At 41.9% G+C, this 22,813-nt stretch overlaps 1 protein-coding gene across 6 annotated transcripts in view; it reads right to left on the bottom strand.

The window, feature by feature from the left end:
* Nucleotides 1-22,813, bottom strand: part of LINGO2 (leucine rich repeat and Ig domain containing 2) — a 2,394,831-nt gene that overhangs the window by 410,368 nt on the left and 1,961,650 nt on the right. Inside the window, exon 1 of one of the 6 annotated variants that reach the window (XM_033919835.1) lies at nucleotides 2,881-2,946. The exons of the other annotated variants lie outside the window; for them this stretch is intronic. The gene's annotated coding sequence lies outside the window, so the exon portion shown is untranslated. Of the gene's footprint in view, nucleotides 1-2,880; nucleotides 2,947-22,813 lie in introns of those variants that run through there. 6 annotated transcript variants of the gene reach the window in all.

Here is a 22,813-nt window from a genome sequence, read left to right as displayed (position 1 = left end):
AGTTAGAGAAAGGAAGGACCACTGAGGGGGAGGGGGACAACAGAAAAAAAAGATGAGTTTTTATAATCGGTTTTCCTGTTCTGACATATACTGAACAATTTTCACTATAATTCAGTAAATTACAGAAAGACACAGGGACTTGTGGTTAACTGCAGGGCGGGAATGGGGAGAGAGCCCATGGGGCAGGGAGGGGGACAGAACCTGTGGGGACAGAACGGGGATGGGAACTAAGCCTGCAGGGACATGGCAGGAATGGGGACAGGGACAAACTTTGTCCCCATGTCATTCTCTAAAAACTTGAGATTAGTATCAATATGTAAAATTTAATACATCTTAGACAATTGGCAAAATAATTTAATGATTTAAAAAAAATGGCAGAAGCTTCTTCTGAATTTAAATGAGCTACTGTGAAATAATATAATTTGTGTCTTGTCTGCCATCTGCAATGTCTTTCCATCATGTGCCCAGCTGCTCAAGCATCTTACTGTTACTAGAACAGATTCATCGATCGTTCCTGGCATCTAGGAGCTGTTCCAACATTTATTTAGTTATTTGGTTTGTCTTATAACCTGTTCTCCCAAATGAGCTCAGAATGGGTTACAGGTTGACATACATAGACAAACAGGATACAATTTAGAAATGTACAATATAGTTAAAGCCTCTTAAGTTGATATACATGAAGAGTCTATTACACAGATCAGGTTCTCTTCTACACTCATGTCTGGAAGACAATTACATTACATTGTCATTTGTATACCGCATTACCTTCCAGTTCTATGTGATTTACAACTTGAAGAAGCTGGGACAAACTCAGGGATTACAAATTTAAAATTTTTCAATACAAATCTTCTCTTATAAGAATTAATCAAATAGATACATTTTCAAGAGCTTTCTAGGCTAATTATAGGACACCGCACTAGCTATTAACTGGCTTAATTCTTTAACTCTAACTGCTGCCTGAAAAGAAAATAATCTGTTAAAGTATCTTTTATATCGATAGTCCTTAACAGGCGGAAAGGCAAAGAATGTCTATGTTACTATGTCAAAATTCATTGGGAACGTTTTGGAACAGCTAGTACGAAATGTTCCATAAGGTAGTCAGCTGTAAGGCCAAACAACACCTTGTAGCATAGCAACCCAAATTTGAAAATGACTCTAACCTCAATTGGCAACCAGTGTAGCCTACAGTAGAAAGGAGTGGTCTGATTTTTTTCAGGTTAAAAATGAATCTTACAGCTGTATTCTGGACCATTTGCATTCTATAAAGATTTCTCTGAAGACCTGCATAATACACAAAATTGCAGTAGTCAAGAGAACTGAGAATCAACGACTACACCAGGAGTCTAAAGGAGGAAGAATCAAAATAAGATCTTATAGTGCAAAACTTCCAAAGTGTGTAAAAACATTTCTGGACTAGGTGATTGGTATGTTCTTTCATCGATAGATCCTGATCTATAAAAATCCCTAATATCTTAATTGTAGGACTTAGTGGATAGGAAGTTCCATCTAGTACTACACTTTGCTCAACTACATTGTTGCATGGAACAGCAAAAAAAAAAAAAGTCTTATCCTTATTGAGTTTTAATTTGAATTCCTGAAACCAGCATTCTATAACAGATTGATACTGTTGATATTAACTGTGTCATTTGAAATACAGTGGAATTACCAGAGTTATGTCATCAGCATAAATGTAATATTTGAACCAGTTAGAGACCTTACCTGTAATTCCTATTCCATCCAGAAAACTCATCAATATATCATGATCCACCAAATCGAATGTGTAACTTAAGTCAAACTGCATAATTAAGGCACCTTTGCCTCTATTAAACAAATTGTGAAGCTGAGAGGCAAGAGTAATGTCTCTGTGGCCGAAAACCGGATTGCGTTCCATAGAGAAGGGAATGTTGTTATAAGTGTTCCAAGAGTTGGGAATGAACAAGAGCCTCCATGATCTTGATAAAGAAAGGTATGGAAGTGATTGGCCTATAGTTTGATGGTAAAGAAGAAGATTCTTTTTGATTTTTAATAATGGGAGTTTTAATAATGGCCATTTCTGATAACTTTGCTAGATGTTTGGTGGCATGATTTAGATGAAAATCTTTTCAATTACCCCAATGTAGTGCACTGAAGCAGCGAAACAGGTGGACCCCTGTCGGGAGAAGACGGAAAAATATATAATGTCTGCGTCCTTTTGCAAGTCTGTTTCAGCCACATGAGATAAGTAATTTGAAATGTTTGGCATTTTGGGACAGTGCATAAGACGTGTTTGTAAGTGTTTCACGTCAATTCCGGCATTGATTTAAAAACACTGTATATGGTTGAAGCCATCAATTTTTCATGTTTATTGGTGTGATGCCTGGGAATTCACGAAAACACATACTGAAGAAAGTTTTTCTAAAAAAAATACTGGTGTGCATGATTAATATATATTCATGTTGTGGAGATTTTTTTACAAACCAGTGATGATACAGGCTCTTATGGGTACCTTGGCACGAGTGTCACAGTAATGAGGTCTGTTTTTCTCCACAGTTTATTAATGATTTATACGTTTTGGTTTTGTTTGAATGATTGTGGTTCCCCTCAATACTAATCAAAAGTACATTCTACATATTTCTATATGTCGTAGCAAACAGCATTACATAATTTTTACTTCCAACTGCCTCTCTCAACTGAGTTGAAAAAGGCAAACTGGATTTTTCATTCAAATCATTTAGGGGTCCTTTTATTAAGCAGTGCTAAAAATTGCCCAGATCTTTCCCATGCGCTGAGTCCGCTTTTAGCATGGCAGTAAAACGGCCCCATTTTTCCAATTTTCATATTAACATCCACACACTATTTTTCCCATTAGTGGTTGGCCATAACAAGTGAGCACTTACTTACCATCTATTTTGTAGTTGGTAAGGCCTGGATTCTAAAAACGGCCCTGTAATCAGCAGGCGCCTGAAAAAAACAGTGCCAGTTGTGTGTCACTCTGATTATGGTGTCTTTTTCAGAATTGTGGCCTATGTCTAAGGTAGGCGCAGGAAATGTAGGCCAGGATTTTACTGGCCTATATTTACGGTGCCTACCTTCGATGTACAATAATGCTTAGTGGCGCTGAATGTCAACTCTGCCCATGACCATGCCTTTTTTCACTTTCGGCACTGCTAAGCATCTGCGTAGATGTGATTCCGGCACCATGTTTTCTAGGCACCTCGTGGTGCCTACTTTTTTTCTTTTAATTTGTTTTTAAATGGTTTTTAAGCCTGATCCATTATCATATCATTAATAGCCAATTAAAATAATTAACTTAGGACCTGTAGAGTGACTACTGGCGCTTTCTTAATAGCGTGTATAAACACAAAAAGCAGAGTCAACAACCCCACGATAAAAGCTGAAAAAAAAAAAGAAAGAAAGTGGGGCGGTAACTGTACATATTAACCTATGACAGTGTTAAGTTTCAAATCATCTATTCAATACAATACATATATATATATAGACTATATAACATATCCTGTTGTGGGTCCTTTCAGACTCTCTTGTACCCAACACGGTCCATGTTTCGGTTATAACAGTGAAGCCTGCATCAGGGGTATAGGCAAACAATCCACTAGATCAGTGGTTCCCAAACCTGTCCTGGGGGACCCCCAGCCAGTCAGATTTTCAAGATATCCCTAATGAATATGCAAGAGAGAGATTTGCATATAATGGAAGTGACAGGTATGCAAATCTCTCTCATGCATATTCATTAGGGATATCATGAAAACCTGACTGGCTGGAGGTCCCCCAGGACAGGTTTGGGAACCACTGCACTAGATGGTGTTGGAACACTTTGCATCTATGGAAAAAATATGCTCAAAGAGCAGCGTTGTCAGACCTCTCACAAATGCCGTTAGGAAAGCCTTTGCATTTGATGCTAACACTTTCAGAATCTGGGCCTAAGGCAGTGGTTCTAAAGACCCTGGGGTCTCCCCAGCCAGTCGGGTTTTCAAGATATCCCTAATGAATATACATGAGAGAGATTTGCATATAATGGAAGTGACAGGTATGTAAATCTCTCTCATACATATTCATTAGGGATATCTTGAAAACCTGACTGTCTGGGGGGTCCCTAGGACAGAGTTGAGAACCACTGGACTATGGGCTTATGTGCTAACCAGGCGCTAATCGGTTAGCATTTGGCACTGTAACTTCACTAATTGCTTAGTGCAGAATATACCTACTCTCCACCTCGGACACGCTCCCAGCACTAAAAAATAAATTATATTTTTTAGCACACTGGTAGCATGCGCTGATCCTAAAATTACTACAGGATGCCTGATCGTACCTGGTAGTAGTGCATTTTAACCTGCAGCAAGCACGTGTTTTTGCTTATGGCAGCTTAATAAAAGGACGCCTTAGAGCCACATCTATATGATTGGCTCCCCTCCCCCCCTTTTTTTTTTTTTTGCCAAAGGGGAACAATTAAATAGATCTGGTCTTTAGTCTTAATAAATTCCACAAATTTAGATATGAAGAAAATAGTCAAGAACAAATTTCTAAAAAGAATTGGGTGACTACAATTTACAGAGGGCACAGAGAAAGCTGCCCCTTTGGATTTAAAAAATATGAATTTAGCACTTCAATATATATGATAATTCTGTGGTTCAAAGGGAAACTATGGCTCACAGTCATTACTGCTCCCATTTGTAACCGAGCAGAGTTCTTGCATATGTTAAAAAGAGAGAACCCAAGTTTGAAATTAGATGAGTAGGCCGTGAGATTTTGTCCTCGATTCGCATCCAGAGTTTTGGGGTCATTAATAGTGAAACAGATGCTGAATATGACGTTTACTCAGATATCTACAACATAAGATATCATATAAGGCTATTTTGACAGACTTGGAACAAGCAAAGTGTTATTTGTAGACACCTAAAGATAGGCATTTAGCACAAGGAGGAGGTGGAACCACCCTGTACAGTCCTGCTAAGCAAGAACGCTGTATCTGCAGTAAGTCACATTTCAGAAAAGTGAACTTTTCCAAACATTTTTTGGCCAACCTGATAATATACAGTCAAATCTCGGTTTACGAGTGCACCGGTTTGCGAGTGTTTTGCAAGACGAGAAAAATATTTGCAAAATAGGCGCCTCGGAAAGCGAGTTTGACTCGATTTACGAGTGCCACCCCCCGCGATCCGGCATCCCCCCCAGCGATCCGGCATCCCCCCCTGCGATCTTACATGCTCCCCCGAGCACCAAAACGATATCCCTTACCCCGATTGGGCACCGGCACCAGCACCAACGCACAGGACATGCCGGTGCCGGTGCCCGAAGATCCTCCCTCTTCTGTGCTGGGCTGGGCAGTGCATCGGTGATCCTTCCTCTTGCTTGTGCTGGGCTGGACTGGGCCTTGAGCATTTGCGCATGCTCAAGGCCTTTTGGTCTCGCTCTCTCCGAGATTCTGAATCTGAGAATCTCAGAGAGAGCGAGACCAGAAGGCCTTGAGCATGCGCAAATGCTCAAGATCCAGTCCAGCCCAGCACAAGCAAGAAGAAGGATCGCCGATACATCGCCCAGCCCAGCACAGAAGAGGAAGGATCTTCGGGCACCGGCATGTCCTGTGTGTTGGTGCTGGTGCCAGTGCCCAATCAGGGTAAGGGATATCGTTTTGGTGCTCGGGGGAGCATGTAAGATCGCGGGGGGGATGACTTGAGTGGGAGGGGATGTCGGATCGTTGGGGGGATGCCGGATCGCGTGGGGAGGGGGTATGGAGCAGCGCCGGTGGCCTCAAGGGGGGGGGGTTGGAGCAGCGTCGGTAGCTTCGGGTGGGGGGGTGGGGGGTTTGGTGGAATGAATCAAAGCGAGTTTCCATTCATTCCTATGGGGAAACTCGCTTTGATATACGAGCAATTTGGTTTACGAGCATACTTCTGGAACGAACTATGCTCGTAAACCAAGGTTCCACTGTATTTTGTTTCCAAAGATTTTGGACCTTTTTCTTTTCACTTACCTTCCCTCACTGTCGTCCTTTTTCCTTATGTATTTTTAATTATTGTTAACCAAGTCGAGCTCCTTTTTGGTGATGACCGGGTCTATAAATCCAGGTTTTTTAAATTTAGTTTGGTACGCCCAGTCTCAGCAGCCACCTAAGCAGCTTTTGAGAATCACACACGGGCGTCCTATATAGAATCACATCTGTTGTGATGGACAGACGCCTAACCCCGCCTAACCACCCTGATTCTCTAACTGGCATCCATGTCACAGGCGCTGGTTAGAGAATCGCGTTGCTACTGAGCTGATCACCGCATGGGGAATTTCACTGAGGCGATCAGTTTAGCTGCAGTGGCTGGGAACCTATCCCCTGTGAAGTTGGCCAGCAGGAGGGATGCCCATTCTCTCCCGCTGACACCCACGAACCCCTCCCCCCCCCACACACTGTCCGTGGAAGGAGGGATGCCCAATCTCTCCTGCCGCAAACCGTAAAACAATCCCCAGGAGGAGTGATGCCCAATCCTTCCTGCCACAAACTCCAAAATAATCCCTGGTAGGAGAGATGCCCAATCTCTTCTGCCAGAACCCCCCACCTCCCAAAGATCAATGGCAGGAGGGATGTCCATTCCCTCCTGTGGGAACCCCCTAGAAAAAAATGCCCCCACCCTGATACCCCCAAGCCCACTCGGATCCCCCCGTATCTTTTTCTTGCAGGCCAGCCGGAGGGATGCTTCCCAGTGAATCCACCGGAGTGCTCGTTTCAATATTCAATAGCCCATTTGCATGGCAGTGTGGGAGACTGCTAGAGAGCTCACTAAAGACCGCAATAAGCCGTTTTGAGAATCTGGGCCCTAGATCCTTTTCATAGAAGTCAGGTACACATGCAAATGCTAATTAAGTGCTAAATTAGTGCTTGCTAATGACAATTATTGGTATTTTATCGCCAATTAAGTGCCAATTTGATAATTATGTTACACATATAGCTGACCCTATACTTTAAACCCAACAGAATTCTGGGCTCACTTTGAGCTACGTCTCACAACCAATGAAATACAGGAATTCCCTACAAGATGGGAAAAGTTCAGTAAAGATCTCTTAGACCAAATAGCCCCATACCAAACATACAAAAAGAAAGATAGACCATCAAACGAATGGTTCGACTCAGAACTACTAACCAACAAACAGGAACTAAGAAAATTGGAAAGAATCTGGCAAAAAAACAAACAAAGAAATAGACAAGACAAACTGGAAACAAAAAATGAAAATATACAAAAATCTGATCAAAGAAAAACGCACAAAGCACTACGCACAAAAAATTGGTTCGACAAAAATAAAAAGTAAAGAATTATTCAAACTAGTAAAAACGCTAACAGACACAACACAAATCCTGAAAAAGGATAATGAGAGCACCCCATCCGCTCAAACCCTAGCTAACTTTTTAAAAAATAAAACCACTGACCTAAGAACTACTCTACCTACATCCACAACCAATACACTTCAATACCTTGAACCCCATGACCAGGATCCCAAAGCAAACATGAATTGGGATCACTTTGACTTCCCAAACTGGCAACAGTTCCTAAGTTTATTCAACAAATACACCAAATCAAACTGCCTACTCGACGAATGCTCCCCTAAAATCATGACAGTCACCCCCCGACTTCAAAATGGAACTATTCATTTGGTTAACAACTGCCGTTACAAACGGAACATTAAACGAGGATATGGGACACATACTGATTGCTCCTATCCCCAAAGATCAAAAAACCGCAACCGCACTAGCATCCAATTACAGACCCATAGCAAGCATTTCCCTTTTCACAAAGCTACAGGAAGGATTGGTCAACCTACAACTAACAGACTACCTAGACAAATTCAACACCCTCAATGAACACCAATCAGGCTTCAGGAAAGGATACCTCACAGAAACTGTTATAGCTTCCATATTAAACCACCTCAAAGGCAAAAGCACATTGATTCTGCAACTAGACCTTAGCAGTGCGTTCGACTTAGTAGACCACAAAATCATGCTACTGTGCCTTGACGCAATAGGAATCTCGGGAAAGGTAATTAAATGGTTCCATGAATTCCTAACAAACAGATCCTACCGAGTAACCAGCAATGGAAATTACTCCAACCCATGGAAAAACCCATCAGGGGTGCCTCAAGGCTCCCCTCTATCACCCACCTTATTCAACATCTACCTCACATCCTTAGGTCACCTACTACAAAAATTAAACTTAAAGCACTATATATACACAGACGATATACAAATCCTAATCCCCTTAAATGACATTACAAATCAAACTATAGATAACCTCTCACACACTATGATAGAAATCGAAAAATGGACCACCAGCTTCAAACTAAAACTAAACACAGAGAAAACAAAAGTCTTTTTGGCAAGCCCCAATGACAAAATAACGAAAACATCATTAAAAATAAACGGCCATGAATACCCAATCTCCAAAACCATAAAAATACTGGGTATCACTCACTTAACCATGGCTGACCACACAAACCTACTGGTAAAGAAATGCTTTTACATGCGGTGGAAGCTAAGGACTATTAAAAAATACTTTGACACAACATCCTTTAGATTACTGATGCAGTCGCTGATCCTATCCTGGATTACTGCAACATCGCCTACCTGGGTATCCCAAAAAAAACAGTACAAAAATTAAGATTAGTGCAAAACACTGCGGTTCGCTTGATATTCGGACTGAGAAAAAAAGACCACATTAGCCCCTATTACAAAAAATTGCATTGGCTTCCAGTGGAGGCGCGAATACTGTTCAAATTTGCATATTTCTGCATCAAACAAGTCTGGGGCCTAGCAGCTTCCTACCTGCAAACTGACTTTACTCTACACAACCCCACACGAACAACTAGAAACAAAAACATCTTTGCATACCCAAAGATCACAGGCTGCAAATACAAATCCTTCCTAGATAGAACCTTCATGTTCCAAGCAAACAGACAACAATCCTGGCTGGGAAACCACATAAATAAAGCCAGACAGACCTACAACACATTCCGAAAATCAATTAAAACTGCTCTATTTGACAAATTCCTTGCCTAATCAAATGACCTCTCCCAGGTATTCTTTCCCCATTTAACGCCAAAGTATTATATAACATATTTCTTCTCTCATGTATTCTTTCCCCATGTTCTCCAATTCATTATGCAACTTCTTTCTTCATGCATTCTGTAATTCGCTGACTGTCCAGCCTTCTTTCTATGTGAACCGCCTAGAAGTCATTTTGACTATGGCGGTATAGAAAAATAAAGTTATTATTATTATTATTTGCAAATAAGTGTGTTTACATGTCCAACTGCTAGTTTTGCCACCTTTTTTTTTTTTTTTTTTTTGCACCCCTGAATTTGGTATAGAATCAGCAACAAATGTGCATTGGTATGTACAGTATACAATTTTATCTTGAAAGTATTAGTGGAGCTATGCAGAGAGGATCTGAAAAATATCTGCCTCTAATATCTGCCATGCCAAGTCTATCATTCATCTTCCTTCTCTTTTCAAAACACGCTAACATTCATCAGTTTCACCAAGGGAAACCAATTAACACAAGGCTGACATCAAAGATTAAATGAGGTGAAAACAACAAATTTATTTACTTCAGAGTATAGTAGTATTACATCTTGCTGGGAGCATTATTTCAAATAAAGCAATTCCTGTGCTTGGAATGGAAGAAATCAAAACTTTTATGTACAAAAACCATCTCTTGTACTTGTGGAGCGCAACCTAAGAGATCAACTATTCATCTTAATTGAGAATTTGAGGTCATCCATCATGTTTTTATACCTCCAACTTGTTTGCATTATCTTACTATCAGACCCAATGCTTAATAATCTCCTGATGTAATAAAACAAGTGATATGGAAGATATTCCAGGTGTCTTATCCTGAGAAAATGTAATTAAAACATGTCTTTACCATTGCCAGAAGACTCAATCAATATTTACAGGCTGATGTGGCTGTTGAGACAGTATTTGTTCTGCTTTATCATAAACAATGCTATGAAAATTATTTTTATATAAACCACAGCTATAAAACCATAAATCATATCTAATCTTGTGACATAAATTGACCATTTTTAACACTGCTTATACTCTGCTTTGTTAGTAATGCAAAAAAATAAAAATAAATAAATTGCATTACTTAGGATGCGTCTGAAATTGTCACATTAATGTTTTAAAATTATAAGCACTCCTTTTCAGTTAAGGAAGGAAAATTTCCCTTCTTATTCTATAACTTGGCACCTACTCATATGCATCAGCCCCCTAACCCTAAAAAGTTGAATGCCCAAATTAGCGATTAGCATGCGAAGTTGCATGAACAATTTATAGAATAGGGAACATTTCCATGCATAACTTAGGGCTCCTTTTACAAAGCGATTCTGCTGATTAGTGTGTGCTGAATGCTAAGAAGTCCATGGGAAATGAACGGGCTTCTTCATGTTTAGCATGCTGCTATTGGTAGTCATTTTGTGTAAGGAGCCCCTAATTAGCTAATAAAATGTTAATTGGCAATAATAACCAGTTATTGGGAATACTCGTGATTGGTATCAAATGGCACTAATTAGCATTATTTAGCAGTTGGGTAACTCATTTTCTAGTGCAATGCGTCTGGTAATCCTGAACAGTAGGGTTTTGTCCCTGTACCCACAAGTTGCTGCAGAAGCTTGTTACACATCTTTTGACTCCGCCTCCTTTCCAGAGGGCCATGCCATGCTTCCTCAGTTTTACCTGCTGAAGCAAGTTGAGAAGGTATCTTTATGATCTGCTCTGCGGATTTTTATTATTATTATTTATTTTTTTTCACATCCGAAGTTTGAGGCTTTCATGACCAGAGGTTCCCACGGCGGTGGCATTTGTGCCTGAGAGAAGATGCAGACTTGTGTGGTGGAAGCTTGCTGCTAGCAGGATCAACCTGTGAGGATACCCGTTGAGCCAGCCTGGGTCCATCCCCAAGTAGCTTGTTCGCATCCTTGATTTATCAGGAGCTTGAGTGCAGACTGTTTGGCCCTGTGTTCAGCCTTTTGAGCTTTAACGAAGCTGACTGTGTTTTTTTTCCCCCTCCCCCTTGTGATGTGAGGAGTTTAGGAGGCTGAGACTCAGCCCATGATTGTTCTGATTGGCAGCCAGATCTCACTTTGTGTGCAAAATTTGAGGCACAATCTTCTCCAGCTTCCTACCTGCAGGCTCTGAGCTGACACAGACAGGTTTCACATGGCACTGTAAGTAAGGCTATTGTAGCCTATGGGGAAAATCAGGGGGGTTCTGAATTTTTTGAATTTGGGGATTTTGGGGGCCTGGGATAGGGTCTCCTACCTTCAGAAACCCATTTTTGCAATTTTTTGTTACTTTTCCATTTTTCACCCAGGTCGTTTTTGGTGCCAGAATCATTGCCATGGCGGTCATCTTGGATTTTCTGATTTGCCTCAAAACCCCTCAATTTTGCTTAAAATCAAAAGGGATGAACTCCTCAGACCTTTTACCCCTATATCATACCAGGTTTGTGCTGGATGGTCACCTGAGGAGCATCTGTATACCACAGAGCATGTAAGGGGGCGGGAGGGGTGAGGAATAATGTCTTCAGCCATCTCCGAGTCCTTGAGTTCTCTATGGTAGGAGATCCACAGGAGGCTCATTTTCCAGAGAAGAGACACCTTCTGGAGCTTTTCAGCAGTGAATTGGTGAAACACAGTTGCATATTTGCCAAGGAGCCCAAGAGGAGGTAAAAGAGTTTCTCCAAGGGTCCTTCAGCCTATCAGGTCAGGGGCTTCACTCCTGATTTTGAGAATCTAATGTGGAATGTCTATTTAAATTGTTGGGGTTTTCTGCAGACACGTTCGGGGCTGAGCAGGCAGGAGACTTTCCTCAGGTGGCTCCCAGATTGGAGGCAGATCTGCTGTTTGACATGGAGGTCCAGTCTGTGAAAGACTGGGATGATTGAGGTTTTGGATCCGTGCCTTTATTATCCCAGAGAGCTGTTTCTCTCCTTGAAGATTCTGACTCTCAGCATGAGGACAGTGGGCAGGAGACAATGGCCACCCTGGACCAAAGAGAGGATCTGATGGTGTACAACTATACGATGGGAGGGATGTTATTGAATGAGAGTACCCAAGACAGGGACTTGTGGGGTAATGGTGGACATGACAATGAAGTCGACAGCACAGTGCGCAGCGGCCGCTAAGAAGGCAAATAGAATGCTAGGCATAATCAAGAAGGGTATTACAACCAGAACGAAAGAAGTTATCCTGCTGTTGTATCGGGCGATGGTGCGTCTGCATCTGGAGTACTGCGTCCAATATTGGTCGCCGTACCATAAGAAGGATATGGCGATACTCGAGAGAGTTCAGAGGAGAGTGACACGTCTGATAAAAGGTTTGGAAAACCTTTCATACGCTGAGAGATTGGAAAAACTGGGACTCTTTTCCCTTGAGAAGAGGAGATTTAGAGGGGATATGATAGAGACTTACAAGATCATGAAGGGCATAGAGAGAATAGAGAGGGACAGATTCTTCATACTTTCGAAAAATAAAAAAACAAGAGGGCATTCGGAAAAGTTGAAAGGGGACAGATTCAAAACAAATGCTAGAAAGTTCTTCTTTACCCGTGTGGTGGACACCTGGAATGCGCTTCCAGAGGACGTAATAGGGCAGAGTACAGTGCTGGGGTTCAAGAAAGGATTGGAGAATTTCTGCTGGAAAAGGGGATAGATGGGTATAGATAGAGGATTACTGCTCAGGTCCTGGACCTGTTGGGCACGATGGACCTCAGGTCTGACCCAGCAGAGGCATTGCTTATGTTCTTATGTTCTTATTTAAGGCAATAGCGCTTCCTGGCCTTATTGCGGATTTGTTGCAGGAATTGAAATTGGAATCCATGCAAGCCTCCACTTCTCATTGCTCAGTTATGCATGGTTCCATAGCTCAGATCACATACTTTCCCTCACATCCAGACATCACAAAACTGATCATGGATTACTGGGATGCCCTGGAGGGCTCCCTGACGGTAGCTAGAACTATGTCTAAGTTTTATCCGGTGGCTCCCAATGTCCAACAGATGTTTGATCAACCTAAGGTGGATTCACTGGTTGTCCAAGTTACCAAGTGGGCCTTATTACCCAGTGAAGGGGGAGTGATGTTAAAGGACATGCAGGATCATAAGGTGGATGTGGTCCTTAAGAAGTAATTTGAAGTGTTAGCTTTTGGGCCACTGCAGTGGCGTTAGCTTTTGGGCCACTGCAGTGGCATTAGCTTTTGGGCCACTGCAGTGACTTTGTTTGTGGTCCATGCTTGTCATATGTGGCTCAGCTAGCTTCCAGCATCAGAAGATGAGGAATCCTCCCAAATGGTTCCATCAGGAGTTAATTATGTGGCAGATGCTCTTTATAACATTATAAGAGTCATGTGCAAAGTTTCTTCTTTTTCCATCTCTGCCCACTGAATAATCTGGATCAGGCAACTGGCAGGAGATTTGGCTTTAAAGACCATGCTTAGCAAGTTGCCTTTCAAAGAACAGATGCTTTTTTTGATAAGGTTCTTGACCTTATGGCTAGTGTTCAAGATCATCACCCAAAAACCTTGCTGGATAGTAGACCTCGGGCTGCTTGAGGCTCTGGGCAAGAGAATTTTCAAGGTTCTCATAGATTTTACTCATACTCAGGTAGTTATACCCCCCATATATCTTTTCAGTGGTCTAGACAGCAATCTGGCAAGGTCCAATGACTGCAAGCCTCTAGCTCTTGCTCACCCTCAACTTCCACGTCTTCCCAAATAGAGGGAAGGCTGCTAGTGTATGTGAAGGTCTGGGCACAAATATGCTCGGATTGCTGGGTCCTCAAAATCATTCAAGAGGGTCACAAGATCGAGTTCTCTCATCCTCTCTTGGCCCTTTTTATGGATTTTCCAGCCAATCAGCTGGCCAGAAAAGGTAATCAGGGTAGATATTAATGCCATAGAGCCCATACCAGATGAAGAATCAGGCTCAGGCAGATACTCCATATACTTCATATTGCCCAGGAAAGGCTCAGACGACTAGAGACCAATCCTAGATCTCAAATCCATTAATGCAGTGCTGAAAGTGCCTCATTTCCATATGGAGACTATTTGGTCAGTTATAACGGCAATGGCATCAGGGGAATTCTTAGCCTCCATAGATTTGACAGAGGCCCACCTTCATATTTCCATATTTACGGCCCATAGAAAATTTTTAAGATTCCATAATTTTAGAACAATGACATCCTAGGATGATGATGGTGGTGGCTCCTCATCTTCACAAACTGGGGATCCAGTGCATCCACACTTGGATGACTTGCTGAACCGAGCCCTGTTCAGAGAGGAAAAACAGTGCTCCATCTTATTGAGCCAACCAAACAACTGGAGTACCTGGGAGATTGATTCAACATGGCAGTTAGCCATATTTTTCTGCCAGACCTGCACCAGCAGAAGCTCAGGAAGGAAATAATGTACCTACTGCAGAGACCGGCTCCTACTGCATGGCATTACCTCCAGGTTCTGGGGTTGATGGCAGTGACCACAGAAGTAGTGCCATGGGCGAGAGCTTATATGTATCACCAGCAGGACTCCCTTCTATCCCGCTAGTTGCCTCAGACTTGCTTCAGCAATCACTCCCCTGGCAGGTAGAAATGAGAAGCAGCCTGCAGTGATGGCTTCAGCCAGTCTCTCTCTCGAGGGGAATGCTGCTCTGCATAGACTTCTTGGTCATCCTAACAACAGATGCCAGCCTTTATGGCTGGGGTGGTCATTGCAACGGATGCCTGGTGCAGGGACGTTGGTCTTTCTTTCTGAAAAAATGGTCCATCCATCGGCTGCAGCTGCAAGCCATTCACCTGACATTACAGATGATGACAACCTCTCTGGTAGGGAAGACAGTCAGGGTCTTTTCGGACAATGCTACAGCGGTGGCTTACATCATCCAACAAGGGGACACTAAGAGCGTTCCATTAGGACTACAGGCTCATCTCCTGTTTTGTTGGGTGGAGAATCACCAGTAGGAGATCTCCACAGCTCATGTAGTGGGAGTGAACATTTAGGCCAACTTCCTCAGCCAGCAGACACTGGACTCGGGGGAGTGGTTGTTCTCTCCACAGACATTCATTTGCATTATTTGGCATTGGGATGTCTGCTGATAAACAGATTCAAGCCTGGAAGTGCAGGGTTGGACGCTTTAGTTCTATCTTGGCTGAGGACAGGGCTCTTGTATGTGTTTCCCTGTGGCCCATGATAAGTCAATTCATTTGCAAGATTGTGAGTCACCAAGGCATTGTGGTTCTTGTGGTACCAGACTGGGCCTACAGGTCTTGGCATGCAGACCTGGTTTGACTGCAAAGAGACAAAAAACTCTGGTTGTCGGTCCACATGGATCTGTTGACTCAGGACCCAGTACTCAAAGAAAATCCAGAATACAATGGGCTTATGGCATGTCTCTTGAGTGGGCAGCCCTAATGAGGAAAAGTTACTTGGAGGTGGTCATAGCCACTCTCCTGAGAGCTAAAAAGTCTTCAACTGTAGTGGCCTATGTTAAGGCCTGGAAGCTGTTTCAGTACTAGTATGTCAAAGATGACGTGGAGCCTTTGAAAACTCTGATTGTGGACGTTCTTGAGTTCTTAAAGGCAGGCCTTGAGAAGGGCCTGCAGTGCTTCATTGAAAGTCTAGGTTACAGCTCTTTCATGCTTCAAAGCATGTAAGGAAAAGTCTCTCTGGCCTCTCACCCAAATGTAGCAAGATTCTTGAAGGGGGCTCTTCAATTGCATCCTCCAGTGATAACATCCTTCCTATCCTGGAATCTCAATTTGGTGCTGAAAGTCTCAGTAAGGTTCCTTATGAACCTTTGCAGGAGGCTTCTCTTCTGGACCTTAGGGTCAAGATGGTGTTTCTGGTAGCTATTGCATCTGTGAGGGTGCTGGGGCAGTAGCTCTAACCACTGCACCACACACTCCCCACTTGTTTCTTGAGCCGGCCTCAACTTCCTTCTGTGTCACTTCCTGGTCACGGGACCAGGATGTGACACCAGAAGTGATTTGAGGTCAGAGTGAGCAGCACGTGGAAGGTACTGCTCACGCCGGTGAACATTTCAAGAGGTATGCGGGGGGTGGTGGGGAGGGGCATTCAGGCAGCGTGAAAGAGTAGGGAGGCGGTTGGTGCAATGATGCCAGGTACCAACCTCCCTTGCTACTCCACCGCATGCCCCTCCTGATTCGTAGCTGCCAATTATTGGTGATAATTCCACACAAAAGCGCTAGTTTCTATAAACTAGGGGTATTTTTGTGCCTGAATTTAAACTAAACTAAAACTTAACTTTGTATGCCGAGTCATCATTCTGAGAAAGCTCAACACGGTTTACAGCAATTAAATAAACAGGGAATGATTTACAAATGATAAATAGAAGATACTAGCAACATTTCAAAAGGATTAATTTTCAAAATGTCTGGCAAATAGAGTAGTTTTTAAAGATTTACGGAAAAATTGAAATGAACTGGAACTCCTTAAAAAAAAAAGGGGGAGATCATTCCAGAGTTGAGAGAATTTAAAAACCAAAGATTGACTGAAGATCTTGATTCTTTGAATCCCTTTTTTAGAAGAAAGGGAGAGTTTAAACTGTTGGATACCTCTTGCAAAGGAGAATCGGTAAACATTCCAAAATAAAGGAATAAGAGGATTAAAGATACCATATAGAATTTTAAAAGAAATACAAGTGCACCAGATTATTGAATTGCCTTTACATTGTTTATCCAGTCATTGTCAAAATCTTTTACCTTCTACCCCCTTACTGATTCTTGCTGATCTGGACGAGCCCCGATATTTCCCCTCTAACAGATATGGACATAACACAGGCATTAGTAGGATGGTGTAATGATCTGAGCTGACAGCTTCTTCTTGTTAGGCTTTTAAAGAAACATATTTGTCTTGTTTGCGATGTTAGGCCTGATGACCATAAAAAGGCTATTTCTGTCCCTACTGCAGGAAGAAAGGTTTACTTCAAAGACTAAAACACACAACATTCAGTTGTGGAGAACAAAAAAATTGATGGAAAATACAATAGAAGCTGTATACTGCTGTGAAAGAGGCTATTACAGCCACAAAGACATCCTTTTAAAAAAGGAATGCAAGTCCTAATGGGGAAAGCAGGGAAGAGAAAAAGCCCTGAAAATTGGATGGAAAACATTAATAAATTGGGCTAAGACAGAAAAAATCATAATAAAGAAGCCTAAGCAGCATTATCACAGTCAGGTATGTTATATCCTGACAACACGTTAATGTGTATTATTTTGCACTAAAGCAACATATTGCTGTTCCGTGCCACAAATCCTTTAACCAGGGTGTACAGTCATCACATTTTCATTCTGCATCATTTCCTGATTCATTTATAGGTATTTTCATTCAGCCCAATATTCAGCCCCTGGGAGGCAGCCCGGTGACCTACCGCAGTCCATGGCGATCCTGGATATTCAATACCGGATCCATATTCAGCTACCGGCACATATGGATCAAGTTCTCCACCTCAAATTTAGCCGGCCAAGCCAAAATTCAGTGAGTAAGTTAACATGGCAAAAGATAGACTCACCTAAAAAGCAGGTCTATTTAGCTGCTAGCCTTAGCTGGCCAGACACTGAAGATTGGCAGTGACCAGCTATGTCACGTGACATCGCTGGTCACTGGCAAATCTGACAAGCTGGATATTCAGTGCTGAATATCGGCAGATAGCCAGTTAAGTGATACTGGTGACTATCGAGGGGACTGTGAATTTCTTTTTTTTGGGGGGAGGGGAATTTGTATTTTTTTCATTAAGGGAGAGATTTCACTAAGAGCTCATAATCTTTTGGAACTGTGTGCACTTCTGAAAAAAGTGTGCTCTTTTCACAAAGGGTCACGCTATTTACAAAGCATGCATGTTATTTGTTTATGAAAAGTGCATACTATTTGCAAACAGTACACACTATGAAGTGTGCCTACTATTTACAGAGAACAAAACCAAGCAAACAAACTCTCCTCTCTTATCTATGCCTCAGGTGCCTGTGTCCTTATTAAAAAATGGAGGAAAAGGTCTCAGACTCAAGGCGAGCAACTCTGATCTACTCCATTATGTTGAGCTAACTAATGTTGGCTTTACCATGCAACGCAACAACGGCACAAAAAAAAAAAACACACCTCCATTTCAATGACTTCAATGTCTTTAAGTACTCTTATTTAGAATGCCCTTAGAAAAAAAAGTCAAGAAGACTTATATTTTGAAGAAAAAAATCCTCCTCACCAACGTTGGTCAGCGTTTCGTAGTTAGACACCACTTCTTCAGGGCAACTAGAATAATCCTACAACAAATCACCGAAACTCAGCTATCTGAATTATGCAAAATCATGTCAGAGATATAAAACATTGTTCAATTCAATAGTTCTGTGGCTACTTCTTCTTGGTAGAGTCTGCTCTTCACAGTGGTGCCATGGTGGGTTTTTTTCATTCCACAATCGCCAATCAGAGAACCCTATCACTGATAGGTCCATGAAGCTGACAATCAAAAACTAGCAACAAACGACTCCTCAATCTCAAACAAGTCAGCGAAAGGAGCTCTGTGACAACATAATGCCAATAAAAGTAGAACCAATCTATGCTTGCATTCAGACCCATAGGCTGGATCATGTTAAGTTTAAAGATCGACTGTTGTTCTCTTCATTGTAGACACAAATGTCTGTTGCCTCCTCGAATATTGTATGGAATCTGGTCCAACACAAAACATCGAAACTGAAAAAGAATCATGTACATCCTCTATAATAAAACCCTAAGTGTGCATGCACACTTAGGACGGCGTGTTCCCTGCCACCGTGGTCCCTGGGTCTGTGCCGAATTCCATTTTCGAACACGGAGGCAGGGAATACGCCGGTGACTCCCCCCTCCTGCCCTCACTCCATCTAACAGCGGTGTCAAAGTTGCGGCCCCCCCAGGAACTGTTCTGCGGCCCGTGGTCTGGCCAGCTCCCTTACCCTTGCCAAAGTTATTTTTAAGTTCAAAGCCACCACCGCGGCTCCTCTCCTACGCACACAAAACCCTCTCCTATACTAGATGAAAGGAAAATATATCATCTATTAACATTTAACTATTTCTAAATAGAGGAAGAAAAGCCTCAGACCCCTGTCTGATGCCCCATATTCTCATGCAAAGCAGATAAAAAAGGGAACATACTCCATTGGCTGAAAAACTTCCTCCAACCAACTTAAAGTGTCCATTTCAAATAATATGTGGTTGTGATTAGTAGTGAATCTTTAATCGATATATTTTCTTTTACATCGTTCTCACTGGACTCCACAGAAACTTGCTAAATTCTCCCATTAAGTCTCTAATTTATGCTGGTCATGTGGAAAATCAGTGAGCACACTGCCTCATATGCTCCCATCTTACGGTATATTGATCAGTCTTTAGGAATTTCCTTCCATATTTTGCATGCATATCCTTGGTTGAAAATATTTGTACTGGCCTTATTATATATGCTTGACATGAGATATCCGGTTGTATCGTCTTATACTCATTAATCTTTCTTTGTACACCATGGTTTGTTTAGCTGGATTGTTTCATGTCTTCGTTAATATGTGTTTATTTATATTATAAAACTAATAAAATATTTGAACTGGAGTAGTGAATCTTTAAAACAACCAAAATAATTCAAAACATTCACATTAACAGTCAGCTAAATGTCTCCAATTTTTTTTTAACTTATCTTCTCAATGTCACAGTGTTCAAAATGATTGATATCCACCATCCAACACAATCAGATTTTGTGATGAAGTGTTCTAAACACTGTCTCAACTGGGTTCTCACGGTCCAACCGACAGTGGCTAGCCAGCGTTTCGCTGTATACTGTGTCAGGGTGAAGGACCTCATTGGCTGAAAAACTTCCTCCTACCAACTTAAAGTGTCAAGTTCAAATAATATGTGGATGTGATTATTAGTGAAACTTTAAAATAACCAAAATAGTTCAAAACATATTCGCGTTTACACTAAGCTAAATGACCCAGAATTTTTTTTTACTTATCTTCTCAATGTCACCGTGTTCAAAACAATTGTTATCCACTTTCCAACACAATCAGTCTGTCTGAGGGGCGGGGCTGGGGTAAAAGAGGGCGGAGCTGGGCGGGACCAAGTGACCTCTTTTTTGCATGAACAAATATGGTAACCTTACTGGTGTCTAACTTAAGTGCAAAATGCCATTAAAAAAAGGTTTGAAAGAAAAAATGAAAGCGCCTAGTGGCACTTAAAAATAAGGCAACTCCATCACTGCTACAGAGGCATTTTATGACACCTAACGCCACTGTAGGCATGGCTAATGCCAGAAGTGGCATTAGGTGTCATAAAGCGCCCCTGTAGCTACAATTCACGTGAAATGTAGGTAATGGAAATGTAGGCATTGAAAAACCCTGGCCTACATTTCTGGTGCTTACCTTTCACGAAGCAGCGATCCTACAAGTGTGATTGACAGATGTGTTTTAGGTGGCTGTTGTTAATGGCACTGTTTGTAGAATCTGGCCCTAAGTAATTAAGGTGGGTGATTGAAATTGCACTATTACCTCAGACTACTGTAATTTTGTGTTGATGAATTTACCAGTAAAACATATAAACAGGTTACAGATTCTATGGAACATGACAGCCAAGTTGATTTATGGGGGAACAAATTGGTCTGGGCTTCAGAATTGTTGAACCATTTACAACAATGTAGCTTCCAATGAAGAAAGTTTATGCTAATGATTTTTAACATTTTAAATTAAATAGCCCATTTAAGCCTAAAGACTGCTATCTGAAAACCTTCTTATTTCAAGACACATTCTATTGCTCATGAATCTCCCATTTCCAATTCACCCAACCGCTTTTATGAAGTGACCTCACTCCCTTCTGTTCCTTCCTTCCCCCTCCCTCTCATATTCAAAACTTTTTTTTTCTCTTTTCTTTTACACTCTTTTCACCACTAATGATGTAACTTTCCCCCTCCCTCCCTCGTCAACCCCACTTTCATGTCTGTCATTGTCAATGTCTTTAATTGTTAACGTCCCCTTTTGCTCTTTTATTTAGTTTTACAATCTACAAGCATAATTTTACTGTATTTTATCTTTTATTGTAAACCGGCTAGATACCCGTTGATGGTCGGTATATTAAATATCAATAAACTTGAAACTTGAAACTATGGTCTAGGACAGAAATTTATATTAGTTTACCATCTCTGAAGACCTGCCATTTATCTGAAACAAGTTGAAAGATCAACGGAGGCCAAGGCCCTTCTATATCAAACTCTCTTCCATTAGAAACACATCATCAGGATTCATATAAATTTTTCAGGAAATCACTTAAAACTAGGGATGGGCTGTCATTTGCATCGGGATATGCCAGTTGAAATAGTCCATATCAGTGCATGTTATTAACAAACAAAAATAAGCAGAAAAAAGACCCCATTTCCCCCCCCCCCAGGTTTAATAAAGGTTGCCCAGAACTGTGGACACATTGCAGATCCACACCCACAATAATTAGGTAATGAGCTCCAACCTTCCTCTTTACTAACCCAGCGCCTTAAAGTCATTCACCCTGAAATGCCACCCAGTCAACGCACTATATCACTTAATCTCACCAGATGCTACTTAGTATATATGTTTTATTGTCATGTCTATATTGTAATTTATGTAAACTGTCATCTCTGCTCTGTCTGGATTATTATGGATGTACTTTGTAACCCGTTCTGGGCTCCTTTGGGAGGACGGGCTAAAAATCGAATAAATAAATAAATTAAATAAATAAATTTATTTATTCCCCCTCCCTCTTTTATCAAGCTGTGCTAGAGGTTTTTAGTGTGGGCTGGTGAGGTAAGTGCTCCAGTGCTCACAGGAATTCTATGAGCGTCAGAGTATTTACTGCGCCGGCTCGTGCTATAAACCTTTAGTTTAGCCTTGATAAAAGGGGCCCTTAATTAATGGAACTAGCAAACACTTAATCCCCCCCCCCTCCTTTTACAAAAACGTAGCACGGTTTTTAGCGCCGGCTGTGGCGGTAACAGCTCCGATGCTCATATGAGCGTCGGAGCTGTTACCGCCATGTCCGGGGGTTAATTTGAACAAATTATGAATTGGGTACCAATCTGGCTATGTACTATTCTGCAACAATCGACACCTAAATTGGATTCTACATAAATCAAAAAGGGACTCTTGTGTTTATTTTTTTCATTTGTTGATAATAGAGCGCGTTCTTTGCATAGAGCATGCGTTATTTAGAACAGTGTCTCGTAAACTTTTTCAAGTCGGGGCACACGAAACCTAGTGTCCCCAGCTCGAGACACCCGGAAGTCCATGGCGCCGGTGCGATGACATCACGTGCATGCCTGACGTCAGCACGCCGACCTCAGCGCATGTGCCAAGGCCCTTCAAATGGGCCTTGAGCCGAGAGAAGGACCTGCGCCGGAGAGAAGGGCCAGCAGAGCGAAGAGGTGCCGGAGTCGAGAGATTGCTTACAGGACGTGCCTCTTTGCGAGAGGCATGTCCTTTAGACAGTCATCCAGCGCCGACACCACTCCTCTTTCCCAGTGTACCGCGGCACACCAGAAATCTCAGGAGGCACACTAGTGTGCCGTGGCACACAGTTTGCGATACACTGATTTAGAAAGAGGGTACACAGTTAATGAAGAGGGCACACTGTCTTCCTGATATTGTACGCATGTGCATGAAGATGTTATGGCTCACTCATGCACACACTAATCACGACGTGTATGCCCTCTTGGTAACATTCATCCCACAACAACAACTAACACGGGGAAAACTGAACAAAAGGACCAATTCCTGCAAACGACAAGAAATTT

The sequence above is a fragment of the Geotrypetes seraphini genome, chromosome 1 (assembly GCF_902459505.1).
Source record: "Geotrypetes seraphini chromosome 1, aGeoSer1.1, whole genome shotgun sequence".
Classification (NCBI taxonomy): domain Eukaryota; kingdom Metazoa; phylum Chordata; class Amphibia; order Gymnophiona; family Dermophiidae; genus Geotrypetes; species Geotrypetes seraphini.
This window is presented reverse-complemented; position numbering and strand designations above follow the sequence as displayed.